Source organism: Castor canadensis, chromosome 15 (genome assembly GCF_047511655.1).
Source record: "Castor canadensis chromosome 15, mCasCan1.hap1v2, whole genome shotgun sequence".
Taxonomy (NCBI): Eukaryota; Metazoa; Chordata; class Mammalia; order Rodentia; family Castoridae; genus Castor; species Castor canadensis.
Window position 1 is genome coordinate 52,611,856 of NC_133400.1, and position 25,752 is coordinate 52,637,607.

The 25,752-nt window shown below is 36.3% G+C and overlaps 1 protein-coding gene and 1 long non-coding RNA gene across 2 annotated transcripts in view; both read right to left on the reverse strand.

The window, feature by feature from the left end:
• Nucleotides 1-6,503, reverse strand: part of LOC141417453 (uncharacterized) — a 36,681-nt gene extending 30,178 nt beyond the window's left edge. Inside the window, exon 1 of the long non-coding RNA XR_012442013.1 lies at nucleotides 1,524-6,503. This is a non-coding gene — a long non-coding RNA (uncharacterized lncRNA). The remainder of the gene's footprint in view (nucleotides 1-1,523) is intronic.
• The window catches only part of LOC141417244 (uncharacterized), a 65,203-nt gene that overhangs the window by 31,406 nt on the left and 8,045 nt on the right, over nucleotides 1-25,752 (reverse strand). The window lies entirely within an intron of this gene.

The window sequence follows — 25,752 nt, forward strand, 5'->3', positions numbered from 1 at the left end:
TCCTCGTCAGTGGTACTGGTTGACATCTTATAGATAAAAAAGGCAAACTAACACCTGAAATATGTGTTACCTCCAGGTAAGTGGATATTCCTTCTAGAGTACAAAGTGTCCAGTGTAAGCAACTTGCCACCAAATAGCTGTTTGTTCTTTTTGAGAAAATTTGCTGTGCTGGGGACTCAATGTAGATTTCTGTTGCTAGCAGGTTGAACAGCCAGTGGCAGTAGTAGCAAGGCCAGATATTCAGTTGTAGGATCCATGTTGTTGGGCTATCTATAACTTCAGTCCCTTACCATGGTTACTGCAGTCATTAATCTATATGCCAGCCCTAGATTGGCAATGAATGAGTCTGGCTAGAATCAGTTGGCTGAAATATTGTGCCTCTATGATTGTGACTCTTCTATGGTGTATGCACGTTTCTGAGTGTATGTATGGAAAAAAAACTTTATAATCAGTACTCTTGTACAAAGGTCTATCCACATGTCTTTTTCCTCAAAACTTCTTGTCTCTGATCTTTCAGCTTCTTTCCATCTGGATCCTGAGAAGATTTTATGGACTTAATTATTTTCCCCTCCCTCTAGATTCTTAGATTCTCCCCCACACCCCCAGTACCTAAGGGCATGACTACATTTGGAGATAGGAATTTAAGAGAAAAATTCAAATGAGGATATCAGGATAGGACCGTCAATCTGACTATGTCTTTATAAGAAGAGGATAAGAAACACAAACACCAAGCATGTTAATTCAAAACTGGACAATCATGTAAAGAGACAAGAAGATGGTGGTTACCAGCAAACCAAAGACAGAGGTTTCAAGAGAAACCAACCCTGCAGCAGCTTGATCTTTCACTTACAGCCTCCAGAACTGCAAGTTCATAAAGTACTGTTGTTGAAATCAACTAGTCTGTGACTTCTTTTTTACAGTATTTCTAGACAATTAAGAGAGAAATTATGCTAACCACTCAGGCCATTCAGCACATCACACATAAATCCATACACATTCTTAGGCTGCTGTCTTTCCAAACTAAGTGAATTATCAGGTGTTCCAGCCAAACTAGGATACTAGGAGAACTTTCCTTCATTGCTGAAAGGCTACTCCTGATCAGTCCTTTCTTACTTTACTTATTTTGAGCCAACACTTTTCTATTTTTTTTAATTCATATGTGCATACAATGTTTGGGTCATTTTCTCCCCTTCCCCTCACCCCCTCACTTACCCCCCCAACCCCTTGCTACCAGGCAGAAACTATTTTGCCCTTATCTCTAATTTTGTTGTAGAGAGAGTATAAGCAATAATAGGAAGGAACAAGTGTTTTTGCTGGTTGAGATAAGGATAGCTATACAGGGAGTTGACTCACATTAATTTCCTGTTGCATGTGTGTTACCTTCTAGGTTAATTCTTCTTGATCTAAACTTTTCTCTAGTTCCTGGTCCCCTTCTCCTATTGGCCTCAGTTGCTTTAAAGTATCTGTTTTAGTTTCTCTGCGTTGAGGGCAACAAAGGCTATCTAATTTTTTGGGTGTCTTACCTATCCTCATACCTTCCTTGTGTGCTCTCGCTTTATCATGCGATCAAAGTCCAATCCCCTTGTTGTGCTTGCCCTTGATCTAATGTCCACATATGAGGGAGAACATATGATTTTTGGACTTTTGGGCCAGGCTAACCTCAGTTTCTCCAATTCCATCCATTTACCTGTGAATGATAACATTGCATTCTTTTTCATGGCTGCATAAAATTCCATTGTGTATAAATACCACATTTTTTAAATCCATTTGTCAGTGGTGGGGCATCTTGGCTGTTTCCATAACTTGGCTATTGTGAATAGTGCTGCAATAAACATGGGTGTGCAGGTGTCTCTGGAGTAACTAGTGGGTGGACAAAAGGAAAGCAATCCACAAAAGAGACTGAAAAGGAGAAGAAAAGCCTGAAAGGATTAGGAAGGTGGTGCCAAGAAGGCTTTGAGGTAGAAGCATTTCAAGGAGAGTGTTTTGGTGCTGTAGAGAGGTCAGATCAAAATACAAAGGAGATATGTTTATTGTATCTGGTAACAAATAGCTTACTGGTGATTTTGGCAATAGGAGTGTCAGCAAAGTGGAATTAAGAAATCCCAATGGCAATGGGTTGAGGTGTGGGGGAATCAAGAGTAGTTCCAATAAATATAGGATGCATTTTAGAGAAGTTGGTTGTGAAATGAAAAGGAGATGTAACACAAGTTCATATGCAAAAATAATGTCCAAGTTATTTAATGTCATACAATGCTGTAGTTAAAATGGTTTAAATAGTTCTACAGAACACTTCAGAAGAAATGCCTTTCCAGTTCTTAAATATTTAGAATTTGTGCCAACTCTTAATATTCAAAATTCTTGTTTAACATACTCTTTTTTCAACTTACTCCATTTCTCTTAACTGAAAAAGTCAAATGTCTTTCCTCAGGGCACATTTGGCTCCACAACCATGTGGCTTTCAGCCATTTTTGTCTTCAGAAGCCTTTTAAATTTTTGGTTTACCCAGCCAACAAAGAGAGAGTATTCTTACTGCTCAAAACTAATTAGAGGAAAGGGTTGGATATGCTTTTCATTTCCCTTAATATCTCATTTCTTTTTCTGCTGAGAAAGAATTGAATCATCTTAAAGTCCAAACAATTTAATATTCTTAGTTTAGAGAGGAGGAAATAGAAACTTAGAGAGTTATTGTATGTTCAAAACACAAAATATAAGTGACAAAATGGGAGCAAAAACTCTTTATTTGGCTGTGCATCCCGTCTTTTTCCGATTGAATATGTATCTCTTAATGTTGATGGAATCTTTTTTCTGAACAGAAAGGTAAACCTTTAAAATATGAGATACATTTCATCTCAATATTAATAATTATTAGTGGTTATTATGAAGTTTACATGAAATGCCAGACTCCTGTACATCACCTCACGTTAAGTGCTTCTGAGTGGTGTCAGATACTAACTGCCTCACTGGAGTGTTCCTTCGAGTTAATTTTAACCATTTTTTTTCCTTCCTAAACTAAAACATGTTAACACTTCCACTTGGTAAGTTTACCAAGAACTTAAATAGAGTTCTATGAATGCAAATATTGGGCAGGATTTTCTGAATGTGTTGGACAAAAAACTTTGGAATAGTTCTGTTCCATAGTAAGAAGCCACTTGAGACACTAATAAGAAAATTTGATTGCTCAAAATCCATCTGTCATTATGGTTTAAAATAATGTGTGTGTGAATGTGTTTGTGTGTATTGTTGAAAGAAAAGCTGGTGAAAAGATGGCTGCAAAAAATACTACCAGAACCTAAATAATAGTCTTGGCCACTGTAAGGAATAGATTTCAGGGAAACACACATGTAAGTTCAGTTGCAAGAAAATGATAACCTGAAACTAACTATGAAGATCCTTCCAAAAGATACTTTGATTAAAAAAATAGAAAAGAAATAGAAAAGAAAGAAATATTCTCTGTATGTCTTCTCCAAAAGAACTGCTTCCAAATTCTCATATGCTATTTATCATCCCAGGAATGATATATATACTATTAAAGTCAACGGTGGTTATTTTTTATATTTTAGCGATAGCTTCAGACCTACTTCAAAATTTAGAAACTGTGAGATCTTTGATGTGTTTTACTTGCTTTCACTCATTTTCAATTTGATTATATAATTTAAACTGAATGTATCTACTTTCTTAAAAAAATTTCATCAAAAAGTAATGGGCAGGACTGGTGGAGTGATTCAAGTGGTAGAGCACCTGCCTAGCAAGTGTGAGGCCATGAGTTCAAACCACAGTATTGCCAAAACACAGTAATGGGCAACAAAAATATTTATATAAGTACACTTACATAAGCAAAGATTTCAAATACAGTAGGTAAAATTAAATCATTTTATAGATCAAGACATTAAAGATGACAAATTTAAAATTCAATTACATAAAAGTATCAAATAAATAGAACAATTTTGGAGTCATACTCATGATTCAGTCTGTATCATTCAACTTAAAGTATATTAGACAAACTAGAGATGGAAGGGAAACAGTATGTTCTTTTTTGTTTTGTTAGTCAGTATGTGCTAGGATTACAAACAGATAAAAGTGACAATTGATTATTTTCTAAATGAATGAATATAGACAACAGGCTTTTTGCTTGAATAAATTTTATTTTAGAATAAGAATGGAGTAGCCATAGAAACAAATGAGACTGAGCAAGTAAAATAAAACTTAGCCATTTCACAGAAACTGCTGGGAACATTTTAATATGAATGAAATGTCCTGTTATACAAAATCTATTATGTCTTTGTTCACTATTATTATAAAATATGAGCTTATGTTGCACATAGGTTTTCAAGGTGCTTCCATTTTCTGTATCTCTTATTCTCACAACCATCTCATAGTCAAAAATCATAAATGTTATTTTTAGATTAAGAAACAGAGTTTCATGGATTAAAGGCTTAAAAGCTTTAAAAGGCCATTTGAATCTTAACAATGAATTCTTTGCATATACCCTTGTGATATTCTTTTGAAAAGACTCATATTGCTTTTGACTTAACTCATTTATCCTGATTACATTTATTAGGTCAGGATACATAGTCACATTAGGATTGAAAGTAAGTATGTAACTATTGATCAATTATGCTTTACTTTATTATTTCTTTTGTAATTCTAAAGCTATACAACAAAATAACAGTTATAGTCCTCTGATTTTTAATATTTACCTGCTCATTAGCATTTAGTCTGGGTTTGGCCCACTTGTCCTGTGAAGAGGGAGTGGTTCCTTCTAAGTATGGGCATTAAGAGAGTGTATTATCGGAGGAATTCCAAGATGGCGGCTAGAGGTAGGAAGCAGAAAGCGAGCCTCCTATAGTGAAATCTTGGAGAGACGCTGGAGACACACTTTGCAGGCATAATCACCGAGAAAAGGCATAACTTTGACCCCTCCACACCTCCAGCCGGCGCAGAGAATCTCCACTTCACGTTAAACGGAGAACCGAGGAGGCCCCCGGGCCGCCAGTGGCCGGCGCCCATACGGCTTGGGAAGACGCGGACCAGGTGAGCTTCGCGGTACCACGGTTCCCCCACAGACAAGCCTGGGCCAGAGCAGCATAGCCCCCTGGACAGACTGACCTCCACCCGGGAAAAAAAGAGAAACTGAGTACTAAGCAATAAGAACAGTTAAGACACGCTGGAAAGAGGGTGGGGCGCCCTGAGCGCTGAAGATTGGGAGAAGGGAATCCTTCCCGGGACTGTAAATAAACGAGCCGGGCGGGCTGGAGAGGCTCTGGTGGGAGCGGGGCGCGCCCAGCAACCAGGAGCGGGGACGCTTGTGAGAGGAGGGAAGACCCACTTCCCACGTGAACTGTAAATAAACATGCAGGCCTGACAATGCGGGGCAGTGTCGCCTTTCCCAGTGCTTGGAAAGGGGAAAGCCTGTAGCAGAGGCCCCCCTCCCCCGCACAGGAGAACTCTGAGCAAACAAAGCCTGTGGGACCAGGTGAGTGCTAAGCTCACCCCAGAGATCTGCATAAATAACGCCGCCAGCTACAGGCTGAGAGCAGCAGGCAGGCAAGCCACAGTTGCAGATACCACTCTCAGAACTGCCTCCAGACGCTTTTTTTTTCTTTTTCTCCCTACCTTTGATGAGAGAACAACCGAATTACACCTGCAAGCCGAAAAACTTACTGAAACTGTATTGCATTTGAACTGGGGACACTTGGTGGGGCTTTTTTTTTTTTTTTCTTCTGTGTGTGTGTGAGTGTAGTTTTGTTCTACTTTATGCATCCCCTTTGATGAGACAACTACAGAACAACATCTGAGGCACCAACTCCAGGACTGGAGATTGAGACGGACATCCAAATTATTAAGACTGAAATTGCATTGCATATAAACTTGGAAGTTTTTTGGTTTTTTGGGTTTTTTTTGTTTTTTTTAATTTTCTATTTTCCATTTTATTTTAATTCATTTTTATAAATAGATATTACTTTCATATACTTATTTTTTATTTTTTTTATCTTTGATTTTCAATCCTCTCTCTGTCTCTCTATTGTCTGTTCAGCTTACTGTCGATTAGTACACTAACACTCCCTGTTTATACCTTTGAAACTCTCTTGTCTGATACCTTGTTCTGCTTTCTCCCTCTTGTCTGTATATTTGTTTTCTCCTTTTCTTTAACTTCTTGCTTTCCATCTCAGCTCACTCTTCCATTCTCAATATTACCATTGTTATTATTACAAGCTAGAAAATACTTAATTACACACAGTACAGGAACAGTAACAACACCAAGGACAATGACAGGAAGACAGAAAAAACAAGGAAACCAGTTTCCCCACAGCAAAAAATTAGTACAGGAACCAGAGGGGAATGAAGAGAACAGAAACTCAGAGCCAGACTCCAACAAAATGAAGATAAACTATGCCAAAGGACCCAATGAAGCCTACAAGAATAATTTAAAAGAAGACATACTACAAGTACTCAATGAGAATTTTATAGAGATGATACTGGATAGGGTCAACCAAAATGTACAGGAGACACTCAAGAAATTCCAAGACAATAAAAATAGAGAATTTGAAAAAGCAAAAGAAGAAATAAAGGAAACCATAGAAGCACTGTATAAACACCAAAGTGAAAGAGAGAACACAATGAATAAATGGATAAATGAACTCAGGACAAAAATAGACAACAATAAAGAAGAAAACAGCCAGGATATGGAAAACCTCAGAAAAAAGAACGAAACAGAACTGCAAAACAAAACGGAAGGCCAATCCAGCAGAATAGAACAAACAGAAGACAGAATCTCAGAACTTGAAGATGAAATGGTAATTAAAGGAAAAACTGAAGAACTACTAATTAAACAACTCAAGACCTGTGAAAAGAAAATGCAAGAACTCACTGACTCCATCAAAAGACCAAACTTGAGAATCATGGGCATCGAAGAAGGAGAAGAGGTGCAAGCGAAGGGAATGCGTAATATATTCAACAAAATAATAACGGAAAATTTCCCAAATCTAGAGAAAGATATTCCCATACAAATGCAAGAGGCCTCCAGGACACCAAACAGACCAGATCAAAATAGAACTACTCCACGACATATCATCATTAAAACAACAAGTTCAGAAACTAAGGAAAGAATATTGAAGGCTGCAAGAGAGAAAAAACAAGTAACATACAAAGGTAAACCCATCAAAATCACAGCAGACTTCTCAACAGAAACATTAAAAGCAAGAAGAGCGTGGGGTGAGATCTTCCGGGCACTGAATGAAAATAACTTCAACCCCAGGATACTCTACCCAGCAAAGCTATCATTCAAAATAGATGGAGCAATAAAAGTCTTCCATGATAAGCAGAAACTAAAACAATATGTGACCACAAAGCCACCATTACAAAAGATTCTGCAAGGGATCCTGCACACAGAAAGTGACACCCAACTTAACCATGAAAAGGCAGGCAGCACCAAACCACAGGATAAGAAAAAGCAAGACAGTAGAGAGTAACCTCAAGTTAGGTACACACAATCAAACCTTCAAACAACTAAGATAACTAAATGGCAGGAATCACCACATACCTATCAGTACTAACACTTAATGTTAATGGACTTAATTCACCCATCAAAAGACACCGTTTGACAAAATGGATTAAAAAAGAAGATCCAACAATTTGTTACTTACAGGAGACTCATCTCACCGACAGAAATAAGCATATGCTCAGGATGAAAGGCTGGAAGAAGATTTACCAAGCCAATGGCCCCCGAAAACAAGCAGGAGTAGCAATACTTATCTCTGACAAAGTAGACTTCAAACCTACATTGATCAAATGAGATAAAGAAGGACATTCCATACTAATAAAAGGGGAAATAGACCAAAAGGAAATAATAATCATCAATCTGTACGCACCCAATGTCAACGCACCCAATTTCATCAAACATACCCTGAAAGACCTAAAAGCATATATAAATGCCAACACAGTGGTTGTGGGAGACTTTAACACTCCATTATCATCAATAGATAGGTCATCCAAACAAAAACTCAATAAAGAAATCCAAGATCTAAAATATGCAATAGATCAAGTGGACCTAGTAGATGTCTACAGAACATTTCATCCAACCTCTACACAATATACATTCTTCTCAGCAGCCCATGGAACCTTCTCCAAAATAGATCATATCCTAGGGCACAAAGCAAGCCTCAGCAAATATAAGAAAATAGAAATAATACCATGCATACTATCTGACCACAATGCAGTAAGGGTAGAACTCAACAACAAAAGTAAAGACAAAAAACATGCAAACAGCTGGAAACTAAATAACTCATTACTTAATGAAGAATGGATCATCGATGCAATAAAAGAGGAAATTAAAAAGTTCCTAGAAGTCAATGAAAATGAAAACACAACCTACCGGAACCTATGGGACACAGCTAAGGCAGTCTTGAGAGGAAAGTTTATAGCCATGAGTGCATATATTAAAAAGATTGAAAGATCCCAAATCAATGACCTAATGATACATCTCAAACTCCTAGAAAAACAAGAACAAGCAAATCCCAAAACAAATAGAAGGAGAGAAATAATAAAAATAAGAGCTGAAATCAACGAAATAGAAACCAAAAAAACCATACAAAGAATTAATGAAACAAAAAGTTGGTTCTTTGAAAAAATAAACAAGATCGATAGACCCCTGGCAAACCTGACTAAAATGAGGAGAGAAAAAACCCAAATTAGTAGAATCAGGAATGCAAAAGGGGAGATAACAACAAACACCATGGAAGTCCAGGAAATCATCAGAGACTACTTTGAGAACCTATATTCAAATAAATTTGAAAATCTAAAAGAAATGGACAGATTTCTAGATACATATGATCATCCAAAACTGAACCAAGAGGAAATTAATCACCTGAATAGACCTATCACACAAAATGAAATTGAAGCAGCAATCAAGAGTCTCCCCAAAAAGAAAAGTCCAGGACCTGACGGATTCTCTGCTGAATTCTACCAGACCTTTAAAGAAGAACTGATACCAACCCTCCTTAAACTGTTCCATGAAATAGAAAGGGAAGGAAAACTGCCAAACACATTTTATGAAGCCACTATTACACTTATCCCAAAACCAGGCAAAGACACCTCCAAAAAGGAGAACTATAGGCCAATCTCCTTAATGAACATTGATGCAAAAATCCTCAACAAAATAATGGCAAATCGAATTCAGCAACACATCAAAAAGATTATTCACCACGACCAGGTAGGCTTCATCCCAGGGATGCAGGGGTGGTTCAACATATGAAAATCAATAAATGTAATAAACCACATTAACAGAAGCAAAGACAAAAACCACTTGATCATCTCAATAGATGCAGAAAAAGCCTTTGATAAGATCCAACATCATTTCATGATAAAAGCTCTAAGAAAACTAGGAATAGAAGGAAAGTTCCTCAACATTATAAAAGCTATATATGACAAACCTACAGCCAGCATTATACTTAACGGAGAAAAACTGAAACCATTCCCTCTAAAATCAGGAACCAGACAAGGATGCCCACTATCTCCACTCCTATTCAACATAGTACTGGAATTCCTAGCCAGAGCAATTAGGCAAGAAGAAGGAATAAAAGGAATACAAATAGGTAAAGAAACTGTCAAAATATCCCTATTTGCAGACGACATGATCCTATACCTTAAAGACCCAAAAAACTCTACTCAGAAGCTTCTAGACATCATCAATAGCTATAGCAAGGTAGCAGGATATAAAATCAACATAGAAAAATCATTAGCATTTCTATACACTAACAATGAGCAAACGGAAAAAGAATGTATGAAAACAATTCCATTTACAATAGCCTCAAAAAAAATCAAATACCTAGGTGTAAACCTAACAAAAGATGTGAAAGACCTCTACAAGGAAAACTATACACTTCTGAAGAAAGAGATTGAGGAAGACTATAGAAAGTGGAGAGATCTCCCATGCTCATGGATTGGTAGAATCAACATAGTAAAAATGTCTATACTCCCAAAAGTAATCTACATGTTTAATGCAATTCCCATCAAAATTCCAATGACATTCATCAAAGAGATTGAAAAATCTACTGTTAAATTTATATGGAAACACAAGAGGCCACGAATAGCCAAGGCAATACTCAGTCAAAAGAACAATGCAGGAGGTATCACAATACCTGACTTCAAACTATATTACAAAGCAATAATAATAAAAACAGCATGGTACTGGCACAAAAACAGACATGAAGACCAGTGGAACAGAATAGAGGATCCAGATATGAAGCCACACAACTATAAGCAACTTATCTTTGACAAAGGAGCTAAAAATATACGATGGAGAAATAGCAGCCTCTTCAACAAAAACTGCTGGGAAAACTGGTTAGCAGTCTGCAAAAAACTGAAACTAGATCCATGTATATCACCCTATACCAAGATTAACTCAAAATGGATCAAGGATCTTAATATCAGACCCCAAACTCTTAAGTTGATACAAGAAAGAGTAGGAAATACTCTGGAGTTAGTAGGTATAGGTAAGAACTTTCTCAATGAAACCCCAGCAGCACAGCAACTAAGAGATAGCATAGATAAATGGGACCTCATAAAACTAAAAAGCTTCTGTTCATCAAAAGAAATGGTCTCTAAACTGAAAAGAACACCCACAGAGTGGGAGAAAATATTTGCCAATTATACATCAGACAAAGGACTGATAACCAGAATATACAGGGAACTTAAAAACTAAATTCTCCCAAAACTAATGAACCAATAAAGAAATGGGCATGTGAACTAAACAGAACTTTCTCAAAAGAAGAAATTCAAATGGCCAGAAAACACATGAAAAAATGCTCACCATCTCTAGCAATAAAGGAAATGCAAATTAAAACCACACTAAGATTCCACCTCACCCCTGTTAGAATAGCCATCATCAGCAACACCACCAACAACAGGTGTTGGCGAGGATGCGGGGAAAAAGGAACCCTCTTACACTGTTGGTGGGAATGTAGACTAGTACAACCACTCTGGAAAAAAATTTGGAGGCTACTTAAAAAGCTGGACATCGATCTACCATTTGATCCAGCAATACCACTCTTGGGGATATACCCAAAAGACTGTTACTCCAGAGGCACCTGCACATCCATGTTTATTGCGGCACTATTCACAATAGCCAAGTTATGGAAACAGCCAAGATGCCCCAGCACTGACGAATGGATTAAGAAAATGTGGTATCTATACACAATGGAATTTTATGCAGCCATGAAGAAGAACGAAATGTTATCATTCGCTGGTAAATGGATGGAATTGGAGAACATCATTCTGAGTGAGGTTAGCCTGGCTCAAAAGACCAAAAATCGTATGTTCTCCCTCATATGTGGACATTAGATCAAGGGCAAACACAGCAAGGGGATTGGACTATGAGCACATGATAAAAGCGAGAGCACACAAGGGAGGGGTGAGGATAGGTAAGACACCTAAAAAACTAGCTAGCATTTGTTGCCCTTAATGCAGAGAAACTAAAGCAGATACCTTAAAGCAACTGAGGCCAATAGGAAAAGGGGACCAGGAACTAGAGAAAAGGTTAGATTAAAAAGAATTAACCTAGAAGGTAACACCCACGCACAGGAAATCAATGTGAGTCAATGCCCTGTATAGCTATCCTTATCTCAACCAGCAAAACCCCTTGTTCCTTCCTATTATTGCTTATACTCTCTCTACAACAAAATTAGAGATAAGGGCAAAATAGTTTCTGCTGGGTATTAAGGGGGGGAGCGGGAGGGGGTGGAGTGGGTGGTAAGGGAGGGGGTGGGGGCAGGGGGGAGAAATAAACCAAGCCTTGTATGCACATATGAATAATAAAAGAAAAATGAAAAAAAAAAAAAAAAAAAAGAGAGTGTATTATCTGTGGAAGGCCTAAAACAAGATTTCAATAAGAAATCAAACTACAGCTCAGGCTTCCTTTTATTACTTATATACTATGGCAGTTCAAATAATGTCAACTTAAAAATAATCTTCCCTGCCAAGGTGGGTGAACCTTATTGTCCTGGTCCACCCCACCACTATTCTCTACTGTCATATTCCATGCATCATGTGTGACACTTCAACTTTCTTATCAGAGTTCACTCGAGAATAATCTATGTTACATAGTTTAAAGTAGCCAGTACAATTTTTCTTTAACTTGACATGTCAGTGACAAACTGACCTTGTAGGAAGCACACGTTTCCATCTCTTCAATAATGCATGATATACCCTAATAAACTAGACCTTTAATTTAATAGAAGTTCATAATACTTCTTATCTCACTGCTAAGTTTACAAATGCCACTGAAAAACTGAACTAAAGAATCAGAAATCTGGGTGATAGATAGTGTATATGGCATATTTCCGTTGTCAAAACCACGACATGAAGGCACAATGAGCTTCAAACAGTTAAAGGTAAATGACACGATTAATGAAGACTTGAAATACAGAACGGTATATACACAAACACAACACATACACAACACAGAACATTGTAATCAAATGAACTTGAATGAAATCACTAATGTGAAGCCAAGTACATTCAATCCTTCTCACCCTTCTTTAACATCAATTTTATACTCATTTTGGAGAAAATCATTAAAATTCTCTTGGTATCAGGAAGCACCTGGAACCATCTGTAGCTGTACCTGTGGATGAAAGAAAAATATGCATATTTGGGGACTCCTATATCTGGTAATAGTAGAATAGGGAGTGCAACAACATTCCTGCTACAGACAGCTAGCATTAACTGCACAAAATACATTTAAAATTTATTTCATAGGATAGCATTTGAAGGAGAAAAAGAAATGAGTAATTACTGAAATAAGGTCTGGCAGAAAAGTGATCCCTATGAAAGTAAAGCCAGCCTTTTGGAGCTGTTTATCTTCTAGGTACCTTTTCAGATCTCAGCGGTAGCTGCTAAGAACCTAGGAATATGTGGTGCTGCTGAATGTCTCTCTAAACTAGCGAGAAAGAGATTAGATTTCAAGGTACGCTGGAGACCCCTGAGGAAAGACCTTTCACATGGTTGAATCACAAGCAGTGGGGCCTGAGGAATAATGGGGCTCCTGATACTGCATTCAACAAAAAGCAGCTACGTTTGCTCTATCAATAGATAATAAAGACAAATTAAAATTTTCAACTGAGATCAGGTTAACTACAAAAACGAGCCTCATAGTAGTTGTAATACTGACAATATAAGAACTAAATGAACTAAATGAATTCATTAGTAGCAGATTATACCAACTGCAGAATTAGTGAACTAGAGATAATAGAGAAAAGGAAATCTAGAACAAAGTATAAGAAAGCAAAAAGATGGGAGGCAGAATAGTAAGTGAGAGAGAAATACAGTAAGAAGAGTGATGGGCTAGGGATGTAGCTCAGTGGTAGAACACTTGCCTAGAGTGCACAAGGTCCTGGCTTTGAGTCCCAGCACAGCAAAAAAACAAAAAAAAATTAATAAATAAAAAAGAGTGAATCTGTGTGTATTGGAGACCCATAGCATATGGAGAGTATTGGAAAGAAGCAGCAAGTGAGGAAATTCTCCAAAACTGTGTAAACAGTAAGAAACCTGTAAAAATTCAAAACAAAAAAGAAGCCTAAAGCTAGACAGCTCAAAGTAAAACTGCTAAAAACTGAAAATAGCAATAAAGTCTTAACAGTAGCAAAAGCCACAATGCATTTTGTGAGCAAAAATTCATTGAGCCGAATACTCATCAGGAACACTATGAACTTACATAACATCAGGTGACATCTGAAAAGGTTAGATTAAAAAGAATTAACCTAGAAGGTAACACCCACGCACAGGAAATCAATGTGAGTCAATGCCCTATATAGCTATCCTTATTTCAACCAGCAAAACCCCTTGTTCCTTCCTATTATTGCTTATACTCTCTCTACAACAAAATTAGAGATAAGGGCAAAATAGTTTCTGCTGGGTATTGAGGGGGGGAGCGGGAGGGGGTGGAGTGGGTGGTAAGGGAGGGGGTGGGGTCAGGGGGGAGAAATAAACCAAGCCTTGTATGCACATATGAATAATAAAAGAAAAATGAAAAAAATAAAAAAAAAAAAATAAATAAATAAATAAAAAGTCTAAGAACCAAAAACTGATGATATGGAATTCTATTGCCATTTATACTTCAAGAATTAAGGTAACATAGAGCTATTTTTTCAAGCATAGTTTTCTTTTCATAACCACCTATAGGCTAATATTAAAGAAAATTATCTCAAGCTTCAGCTGAAAAAATACATAAAACTGAAATCAACCAACACATAGGAGACGTCAACAGCTCTGCAATCATTATCAGGGATTTTAACACATTTATTTATACACCAGTCAACCAAGCAAATGAATCAGTTTGGATAAAGATTTGCACAAATTCAACTATTAAGACACCGATACATAACTGAACATAATACTGATAAAAATGTCATTTAATAGCACAATAATTTTGGGAGGAAAATATGCTAGGCCAACAAAACAAAATTCAATAAAACAAGCCTTATTAAATTTCAATTGTTTTGTGTGTTTTCATGTCTATTAGTGTATTATGTTAATTTAATAACTATCAGTTAATTTTATTGTCAACAAATTTATAAGACTTGAAATCATACTGGTCACAACAAAATTGAGTTAGAAATTGATGTAAAAATAAACTAAAATAACTTTTCTTGTTCTGTGGATATCCAGAAAGGCAGCTAACCAAAGAATCAAGTAACAAGACAAAATGGGAATTAGAAAATATTTAAAAATATACAAGATATACCTTTACTGACAATAAAAGGAAAAGCAGAAAAACATATCAACTTTGTGCTAATAACTTTGAATATTTTGAGCAAAATGGGAAATACAGTTCTTAATAGTTCTATCATATTTAAGAGATTGATTTTCTAATTAAGTATACTTTCACAAATAAAATTCTACCCCCAATTGTTTCTTTAATGAATTATATCTAACACTCAAGACATAGAATATAATTAATCTTGGAAATATAAAAAGAGGAAATACTTCCTAGATCATTTTACCAGGTCAATAAAACCTTGATTCTAAACCTGACAAGGACAGTTCAAGGAAAATTACTAGCTGTTCTCACTTACAAACTTAGTTGCAAAAGTCCTAAGCAAAATATTAGCTAATCGAATCTGACAATGTATTCAAAGGACAATAAACCAGCCTAAGTTTTATTCTAGGAATTCAAGATTGATTTTACAAGAAAATTAGACACTATATTCAACACATAGAACAAGAGAAATGTATCAGATTATCTTAATAAATGAAAAAAGAATATTTAATAAAGTATAACTTGCATTCATTATTAAAAAATAAACACTTGGCAAAGATAGAAAAAAACTTACTTACCTGGTGCTGTGGCTTATGTCTGTAATCCCAGCTACTTGGGAGGTGGAGATTGGGAGGATCTTGGTTCAAGGCCAGCCCAGGGAAAGAGTTAGCAGATCCCATCTCAACAAATTAACTTGGCAGCCCACCTACTAGAGAGAGACATAAGTAGTAGGATCATGGCTAAGGCAAGCCCCTATCTAAAAAATAAAGCAAAAAGGGCTGGAGATGTGGTTCATGTTTCAGAACACTTACTTAGCAAGCCTAAGGCCCTGAGTTCAAACTCAGTACTGCCAAAAAAAAAAAAAGAAAGAAAGAAAGAAAACTTAATCATATCAGAATTGTCTACAAAAGCTATAGCATGAATCATACCTACTGCTAAAATGTTGCATTTTTTTTCTTTTGAGATTGGGAGCAATTTAATGTTGTTTACTGTAACTACTTCTATTCAACATTGTTCTAGGAAGTCCTAGTCAGTAAGTCAAGTAAAATAAATAAAATTTGAATTAAAAATAAAGAAGCAAAAATATTAAAATTTCAAAAAGAATCTATAAAATGCCATTAGAACTCACAAGTGAACTTTGCAAGGGTGTCTTATGAAAGGCATACACACCCCAAATCAATTGCATTTCTATGTACAAGGAAGAAACAAGAAATTAAAATTTATACTACTTGATAAATCACCCAACCAAATCTTCAAATATCTAGATGTAAATCTGACAATTTATGTGCAACTTCCAACATACAACTATCAAATACTGGTAAAAGATAATTTAAATACGGTTATATACCACATTTAAAGCTTTTAAGACTCAATATTATAAAATCATCAAAGCTTCTTATGCTGATTCAATAATATACTAAATAAAATGCCAAGGTGATTTTCCTTTTTGTATTGTTTTTGAAACAATGTTGTTTTGAAGTGGTTCCAATATTTGTTTGGCAATATAAATGACACAAAGTAGGCAAGTCACTCTTGAAGAAGAGAAAGATGGAAGGTTTTGGTCTCTTTAATATCAAGTCTTATTAAAATCTCCAATAACTAAGACATTGTGATCATTGCAATACCTTTGAAACATGACTGCTTGGGTTACAATAGGGGAACAAGTACAGAGCAGTGACAGTGTGACTTCTCGGTGAGCAGTCCTAATCTTGGTAGTCTACCTTTCACCATTCAAAAATAATTCTACATACACTGCAGATCTATGTGTGGAAAGGAAAAGTCTCTAAAATGTAAACTAAGAGTTTATTTTCGTGATCTGGGTAGGGAAAGAATGTTTGCCATAGGAGAAAAAAATTGATAAATTAGGCTATATTAAAATCTTGTATTCATTGAGACACCACAATGCATACCAGAAGACAAACTAGTCACAAAAGAAGACATGTTATCTGAGCCTATTTATATGAACCTTTAAAAAATATGAAAAGCTAAACTCTCATGCCAAGGGGTCAAAACTATAAAGCAAAGCAGTGATTTCCATAAAAATTTGGGGTGAGGGAAAGAAGAGGGTAAAGACTGATAGTGTGGGGACAGTTTCTATTTCCTGATGTAGCCAAAAGTTATGCAGCTTGCTTTGTGATGATTTGCTAAGCTCTATGTTTTTGTCTGGGGCACTTCCATATTGCATACAAAAATATGCAAGTGTATACTTCACAATATACTGCTAAAAGCAAAATAAAAGAGTGTGGACTGACTGAATAGACACAACCAAACAGAATGAATTAGTAGACTGACATCCACTTACACGCATCAAGTGTGTTTGTTTTCAGTTCTCTGCTGTTAATCTGAAACTCCCAATGTATCAATTCAGGATTTATGACATCAAAGGAGTCATGAAATTTTCAGATAGTTTAAAACTGAGATAGGTAACAGAATCAAGATCCAAAGTGGTCTTGAGAGGTTTGTAATTCCAGACCCAAACCAACAAGAGGAAACATATCAGGGTAATGTACTCATAGCATGCCAAGTGTTGGCTGTCAGAAGCTTAGGCAGAGACATCCCAGGCTCCTGTCACCAAGAGTATTTAAATGTCAGAGCTCCAGGAATTGGTCTAGCTTCTGTGTGCCAGTAAACAGGTGGCTCTGTGTTCAAAGAGAATTAAAAGCACCCACTCAATCGCAGGAATGTGTGTAACAATCAAATCCCAGAAAGGATCCACACAAAATAGCCTCTTTCTTTTTGCAGCCCTGGGGTTTGAACTCAGGACCTCACACTTGCTAGGCAGGCATTCTACCACTTAAGCCACTCTGCCAGCCCCCAAATAGTCTTCAAAACCAAAAACCAAAGAGTGGTGGCTGTAGCATGCAGTTTTCCCTCTCACCTGGCCTAACTGGCAGCCCAAGTTTGTGAGGAAAACAAGGTCCAATACTGCAAAATGTTTCCTTCAGCACTTACTCATTAAGAACAGTAAACACATACTGGAATTGTGGCTCATAACCATATTATAGTCATGGGGGGATTGAGGAAAGAAGAGTCAGAGAGTCAGAGCAGAAATGGCAACTTCTGCCACAGTGGTGATCATGACTGGAGAAAATAAGGCAAGATAATAAAACGTTTACAGCTTTCACTATATAACTTACATCTGTTTATTCTCACTAAATATACTGATGTCCTATACTCATGACACCTTCAGTGTAAGATAGCAGACCACGTGACTTCTTTTTTAAAGGAAATATATCATTAGACTGCAGCAATAAAAGCCTAGAGTCTAGATCATCAAAGAGAAAAGTTTGGTTTGGCTCTAATAAACCGTGTTTGCAGCTTGGATGCTACATCTCTACAACGTATTAAGAGAGTTAGATTTAGGGATGGTGACCAACATGATGACAGACGTGCAAACTAAGCCCATGAGCAGTTGAAGGAACCAGAGCTATGTGACTCAGAAGGGAGAGAAAATAAGAGGGTCGTGTTCCAATATAGGAAGGAAAGGGTTGTCATGTAGAAAAGGTGCCACCATGTTTCTTAGCTGTGGCTGTGGAGTCACATCACTTGTCAGAGCTGTGCAAAAATACTGAGGCTACTCCAGACCTACTGAATCACAACCTCTCAAGATGGTACCTTTGCTTGATGCTCCCAGGTGACTCTGATATAAAATTAAAGTTATAGTGCAAATACTGTGTACACATGTATGTAATTGGAAAATGATACCTGTTGAAACTATTCCAGGAATGGAGGGGAGGGTGAGTAAAGGAGAATGGTGGAGGGGGTGAACTCAACTATGGTATATTTGGTATATTGTAAGAACTTTTGTAAATGCCACAATGTACCTCCAGTACAACAATTAAAAAAAATAAAAGCTAAAGTTGAGATCTACCAGTGGAGCATCCATCAATGTTTAGAAATTACAATGGGGTAGGTATGGAGCATTTAAAAATACAGAAAGAACAAATAATTTTGTTAACAATAAATATTTGGGGATAGAATCTTTGGGTTAGCAACAAAGTAGTTTTAGAAAATCTTTGGAAATATTGAAAAATAGACTAAAATAACAAAAAAGTCTTCTGAGGATTCTGCCAAAATAATCCCTGTCTGTGTAGAAAGCCACTATATAAATTTGAGATTCTCTCTGAAGTTACTGTTTTTTGAAGTGGCGTACATACCAAACTGCCTCATTATTCGAAGGCCAGATTTTTAGCATCCTTAACCCTGAACAATGGAGTCACTCATATCTTTACTGGATTTACTGGAAAATTTGATGGTAACAGATAATCAAGCTTATTCTTATCAAGGATTTGATAAACTTGATTGTCTGTTACTTCTCTAGCCTGCAGCAGATTAGGAGAAAATGAGAAGTAAGGATAGGAAGATTATTGGGAGACACATGTGACATCCCCAAGAGTGAACATGGTGGGGGGAGGGAAGCAGGAAAATATAAAAAGCAAATAGAAATCTATTACTGCACAAGAGACATTCATAAATTCTGAAAATGATGTCACTGAGTCACCTAAAGTACTTGATTTATGATGAGAATCTTGTTATAAAAAAGAAATTTTCACAGGATAGCAGAATTTTTGATGAAACCACTACTAGTAAAAAAAATTATCAACACTCTTCATTTTTTAAAAAATATTTTAGATGGCCAGAATTGGTGGCATTTGCTGTAATCCCAGAATTCAGGAGGCAGAGACAGGAAAATCACAAGTTCAAGACCATCCTAGGCTACATAATGAAACACTGTCTCAAAAACAAAACTCATACAGGAAAGTGTCATTTCATTGTTACATTAAAAAACAACCCACCATGTAACCAGCATCCAGAATAAATAAATAATCATTTCCAGAAACCAAAAACCCTTCTACTCCCTCCCAATCATTATTATCTGCCCTCCCAAACAGCTGCTGTCCTACTCACAATAAACAGACTCATACTATATTTAGTCTTTCATGTCTGATTTCTTTTGTTCAATTTTGTGTTTATAAGGTAATGACTGCCAGAATGTGAATATGACCTGTCATGCAAATAATGACTGAGCAAGGCCTAGGGAAAGCCACAGCTCTTAATCTCTGAACTAAAGCTTTTCTCATCTTATGTTGTAGAAAGTTGTTCCTCCTCAAGAGAGTCTTTGAAACATGTTTTCATCTTAAAAAGTAAATTTCAATGTATAAATAAGCAAAGAAGCAAAGATACAGATACAACAAAACTAAGTAAGTAAATAATTTGTTATTGTATGTGAGGCAGGTAGCTTGAATATCAAATTTTGTCTGTTTAGTTCACATGTAATCCAGATTATTGTTTTGAAAAATGTTTTATACAAGGCCCTAGGTTCAGTTTCCAGCACTGCAAAAAAAAGAAAAAAGAAAAAGAAAAAAAGTAACAAAATTATTTTGATTCTATATCTCCGTAAAATTGATTTTATCTAATTAGCTAATGTTCAGAAGCTAAGCTATATTTAGGAAGGCATGAGCTTAATAAATTCCCATCTTTGTATAGGCTAGTGTAATGATCAATGTGTGATCAAAGCTGATAAAAATAAACAAAATAATTACTAAATTGACTCTAGAATGGGAAGGTCATGGTCCTTGTGTGGCTTTAAAAATGAAGGCCTTGTCAGTAACAGCCTGGTTGTCCTGGTTGCCACTTGACAGCTAAATGGCCATTCTTGGTCTTAGTCTGAAACCTGTTCAATTTTACTTCAGTGCTGTTATTTCTTCAATGTCTCTCTCTCTCTCTCTCATATGTATACATGTGTGTGTGTGTGTGTATTCATATACATGCCCTCCTTTGGAGACAAACCAAAATTAGTATCAGAATTTATCTTTTTAATAAAAGAAATTCAAACATATTTATTTGCAAAAAATAATTCCAAAATGGCATACATACTTGCAAATTCTTAAAGAAAAATGCTTGAATTAAAAATGTTACATTTTCCCTGGCATTTCTATTTCCTGTTTGGGGAATATTGGGGACTGTGACGTCCTACAATATATTTTCTGAGTTTGTGATTGATTTATATATATATTTTTCTTTTTATCTGGTCCAAGTCAATGGTACAGTTAGCAAGAGTTACAAACTGTGCTACTTACTGACTTACCTTAATTTCACAGGCATTATATTGTACAATGAAATGAACTAAAGTTATGCACTCTCTAAATCTAATAGCATGAGTTTAGAATAACAGCATTGGCTAATGCCTATAAAATACGTAGCTGTCCCCCCAAAACATTAGAACATGAAAGGCAACAAAAATTTATTATATGCATAAAATGTAGAAAAGGGTAATTTTAGCAGGTCATTGGCTAATATCTAGGAAAATAGCCAATCTATTCATATAAATAAGCAATTGAAAAGGACACATACAGAAACAATTTCATTTGCATTCTCAGCTCAGAGGTCTCATGTGGAAGATGACTAAAAAGAAAGCTATTTGCTAGTTCAAGTTAACCCTACCCTGTCAGCATGTCTGGGTCATGTCTAAATTCTCACTTTATAATTATGTGACAGACATATCTAAATATGATGTTTGCAGATATATATTTTCGTGAATCACGTTAAATCACTCTTCTACATGAAATATTTGAAAGTCATTTAAGGTAAGACTTTTAAAATCTATTTTAAGAAATGATTGCCTTTAGAAAAGGATTTAAAATTAATTTCCCTTGCTATTTGCTTTTAAAATCTCCATGGCAACTGCAGGATTTCCAAAACTTTCTACTGCAACATGACATGGGACTTAAATTATCAAAGGTTTCACAAAACTGTTAAATCCAGATTGATTTCCGTTTTTAAACCAGTCAATACTTTATCTTCCAAATATGGGAAGCTTTTGTAGGCTGAACAGCACTGGCTGAGCAAGCTGATTGAAAATGTGAAGCAAAGTTTGGATTTTTTTCCCCTATAACATTATATAACTTTAATAAACATTCTCCAGTTTGGAAAATGGCATGCTATGGATGCAGCAAAACCTGTCTTGGCACTAGAGGAAGTGTGGCAAAAGGAGCAGTGCCCAGGAAGTCCCCATTCTTAGTCTTGGAAAGGATGTCATCATTTCAATGAACTTTGTGTTTCCTACTAAAAAATATTTGCTTGCTTGTAGAAGTGCTTCTCTGTGTGTGTGGACACTACACACCATTTCATTGTGGCTCAATTTCCCATCTGTAAAATGGACAGATACTACCAAAAGCCTTCCTCAGATTCCCTAACCTAGGCTTTCACAATCCAGCTGTAGATTCCAAGGTGAAAGGTGGGGCATGGAAATCTGGGAGGAGGGAGACTGATCATTATTCCTCTTTTAGCCATCTTTCCAAACTTGAGCACACCATCTCCTGACTACATCTCCTTTTGCACTATCCTTCTGATGCTGGAACATGGCTGGAGAGAGAAGAAAGGGGCAGGAGAAATAACTGGGACATTTGAGGGGAAGAATGAACATAAATCTTCTAAAAGAAAAAGTGGAGCATAATATTTCCAATTTCCAATCTCTCTGTTCTGAATTCCTGGTGGAAGCACCCAGATATTGTTAAACACTGTTATCATCTCCTTGCTTTTACTCAGTGTGCAATGGAAAACGAGGGTGAGATAAAGGGAGGAAAGAACAAAGGAAGGAAAGAACACAGGAAAGACATTAACAGAATCAGATTCCAGATGGGAGAGGATGAAGGAAGGCAAATGACATTGTAGCTCTGCCTCACCACTATTTATGCTTTTTCCTATGGGAGAAAGAGAGGTGGGTACTTCTCGATGCCCCAAGTTAGGGAAGACAATAAAACATCACCACAGTGACAGCAGGATTATTACTTTCCACCTTGTGTCCAAAATGAGACCCCAGTGTGGCAAAATTAAAATTCACAGTGTCATCCATGAAAGCATTTTCTGTATCAGACATTCTGTTAGAGGTCTTTAAAAAATGTTTTAATGTGTTGATATTGAAAACAGATGTGTGTAATTTGAGAATGAGAATAAAATACCATGTGTATTAAATTAATAATGTTTCATTACTCACCCACCACAAGATCATTATTTTAAATAGCCGTATTTCATTTCAGTGGACAGTGTAAATGAGTATGTATTTTTATGTAAAGTGGACCTGCATTATTATTTATTCATGAGTTTTAAAAGGATCATTATTTTTGACAGACAGCTCCTGTCAAAAGATTTATGCATAAGAGCTCATGTTTCCCCACAATAATCATCAATGAGTAAACTTTAGAACTTGGTACTTAAAATTCAGTGTTATAGAGATGCACATTTTGTTCTAATTAAACACGTTTGCCTTTGGAAAATAAACTGCAACCTCAGTTCAACTATATATAATCTGAAATATCAATATAGCATGTGCAGGGTGAGTCATGGTTTTAGTTGGGGAATGTGTCTTGTTACATTTTAAGTGGTTGCTTTGTTTCCACACACCAGGCTCTTTTTCTGTGTCCCTGTGGGGCAGAAGGGGAAATTTATAAGATTTGGCTTTTAACATTGTAATTGGTGATCAGTGAGTTTTCTTTTTTTGTTTTGTTTTTTTCAGTACTGGAGTTTGAACTCAGGGCCTCATGCTTGCTAGGCAGGCACTCTACCACTTGAGCCACACCTCCACACCAATTAGTGAGTTTTCTGAGCAATGACACCATCAGTTTCCTGATTTTCAGGGGACTGTGAGGGCATAAAGCAGGCATTTCCAGAACACCACATGGCTTTCAGTATGGGGCATGGAAGTCAGATTAGAATCCTGGACTAGGCAATACATGGATTATAATTTATAGGTACAAAACAACAAAACTGTAACTGAGACTGACAATAAGGCTAGTGGAAGACAGTTTCTGAATCCCCAGGATGAACCAAACCCACAATGAGGTACCAGTGTGATGCAAAGATTTACTGCGCTGAGGAGAATCCATAGTGGTGCTACAACCGCAGAGGAAATAATTAAAAGGTTTCAGAGTCTCCTGGGACCAGCTGTCCCTTCAGGATTTCTATAGACTTTCCATTAATGTGCTTTTCCCAGATTGCTCTGTCTCCAGATGAGCTGATAATGTTCAAGACTGCTATTATCTGAAATGCATTTCAAATAATCTGAATCCAAATGTCTGAATTAAACATACTTTCCTACTTGGCAAAATCCATTTTTATATCTAGATTTCTAGAATTTAGATAATATTCATTATTCTGATGTATCACTTGACTATCAAATACTCAACACCTAGTTTCCTTTCTATCAGTGTTTGGCAGTAGAAAGTGGTACAATCACCTCTCAGGCCAGCAAAGAGCACTCTGAGTTAGGAATGTCTGAGAGGCCAAGAGCTGCATGTTTACTATGAGAAACAAACTTTTAAAAGTGTGTTTTGGAGAAAATAAAGAAATGGGTCTTCACCACAAGTGTGTATTGCACAGGGGAGATTAAGAGTGTGTGGGGGAATGAAGGGAGAATGGAAAAGAGAGGAGAGGATTGAGACAGAGAGAGAGAGAGAGAGAGAGATTCTGAGGAGTTTTCTGTAAGACATGGGGTATGGGATTGGAGCTGTGGGTAAGGATATAGGGATAGCAGGAAAGAAAAACCAATTTTATTTATATATATTTTTTCAGTTTAAGAAGACACATTTATCCAACTATACTGTAGAAAATGAACCATGTATTTTGTACATTTATTGTTGCACAAAATTCAACTTGCTGTTATGCTTTTGCACTTGTTTATCTGGTATTTTTCACTACAAAATAGGCTGTTGAGAATTTTATTTTATTTCATGCTTACTAATAAAGTATTAGATCATTATAAGTTACTTTCTAGATAAAATTCTAAGTGACAGATTACCGTTTTCAGAAACATGAAAGATAAGCATATGTCAAATAGATGTGGAACAAAAAGATGTCAAAGGCAAAGATCTCTTCCCTCTTCATTAGCGGGAACTGACTCTACGACAGTGCTGAGGGTCCTGGTGCTTCAGGATTCACTGAGACTCCTAATGTTATAGGTTTCTCTTTGTCAGTACAGTTAAAGCTTTTATGCCCTGCTTTTAGGTCTGGTAGTTGACTGGTCCATACATATGTGTATATGTAAAGCATTACATATAAAGAAGTGTAAGCATATGCACTTTAACTCTTTTAATTATTTGGTATTTATGGAAAATATCTCTGCACAAATGAGCTTGACAATATTCAAGGTATTGTTAAGTCTTTTCTCTGAGTTTGGATTGATTTCATATCTTCTTTTTTCTCACACACATCTTATTCATAGTGCATTCTTGTCTGTTGTATTGGCTTTAAAGTGGAATGAGAAGATATAAACACTTCCCCAACAATCTGAGAGTTAAATTCATCTACCTGTGGTCCCTTGTTAACCACTAATGGTAGGCTCCATGTCCCCAGTGGATGCCTGAAACCATAGATTCTATGTTTTTTCCTATACGTTTATACCTTATAATGTTATAAATGTGGTGGTAACTTTTGCAGCTTGAAGTGCCATAATCAAGTGAGTACAAATTTATTTTTCCTTCTTCACAATACCAGAAGTAGAAGGTTCTTTCTTATCAAAGATCTTTCCAACCTCAGGGTAAGATTTTTTTCCCTTCCTTGTTGAGAGTTTTCAGCTTTCCACTTAAGGGACATTTTACTGTTTCTTTTTGGCATATCCATATTGCCAGCATTTGCTACTAATGAGCTTGGAGGCCATTAAGTAAAATAAGGGTCACTTGAACACAAGCACTACAAGACTGTGACAGTGGGTCTGATAACCAGGAGCTTTTAAGTGACTTATATGTAAGTATATATACATATATACTTACAAATCTAACCGCTTCTTTGAGTTTATGTGATTTCCTGTGCATGTAAACATTAAAAAAAAAACAAAACTGTGTGCCTTTTCTTCTGTTAATCCATCTTTGTTAGTTTAATTTGCAGGCCTCCAGGGACAGATTTAAGAGGCAGAGGAAATGTCTTCCCACTTGGCAGGGTTTTAAGAGAGTGTAAGAGCAATGAACTACGTAAGAGTGAGCCCAGGAAACACTTTATGAGAAATT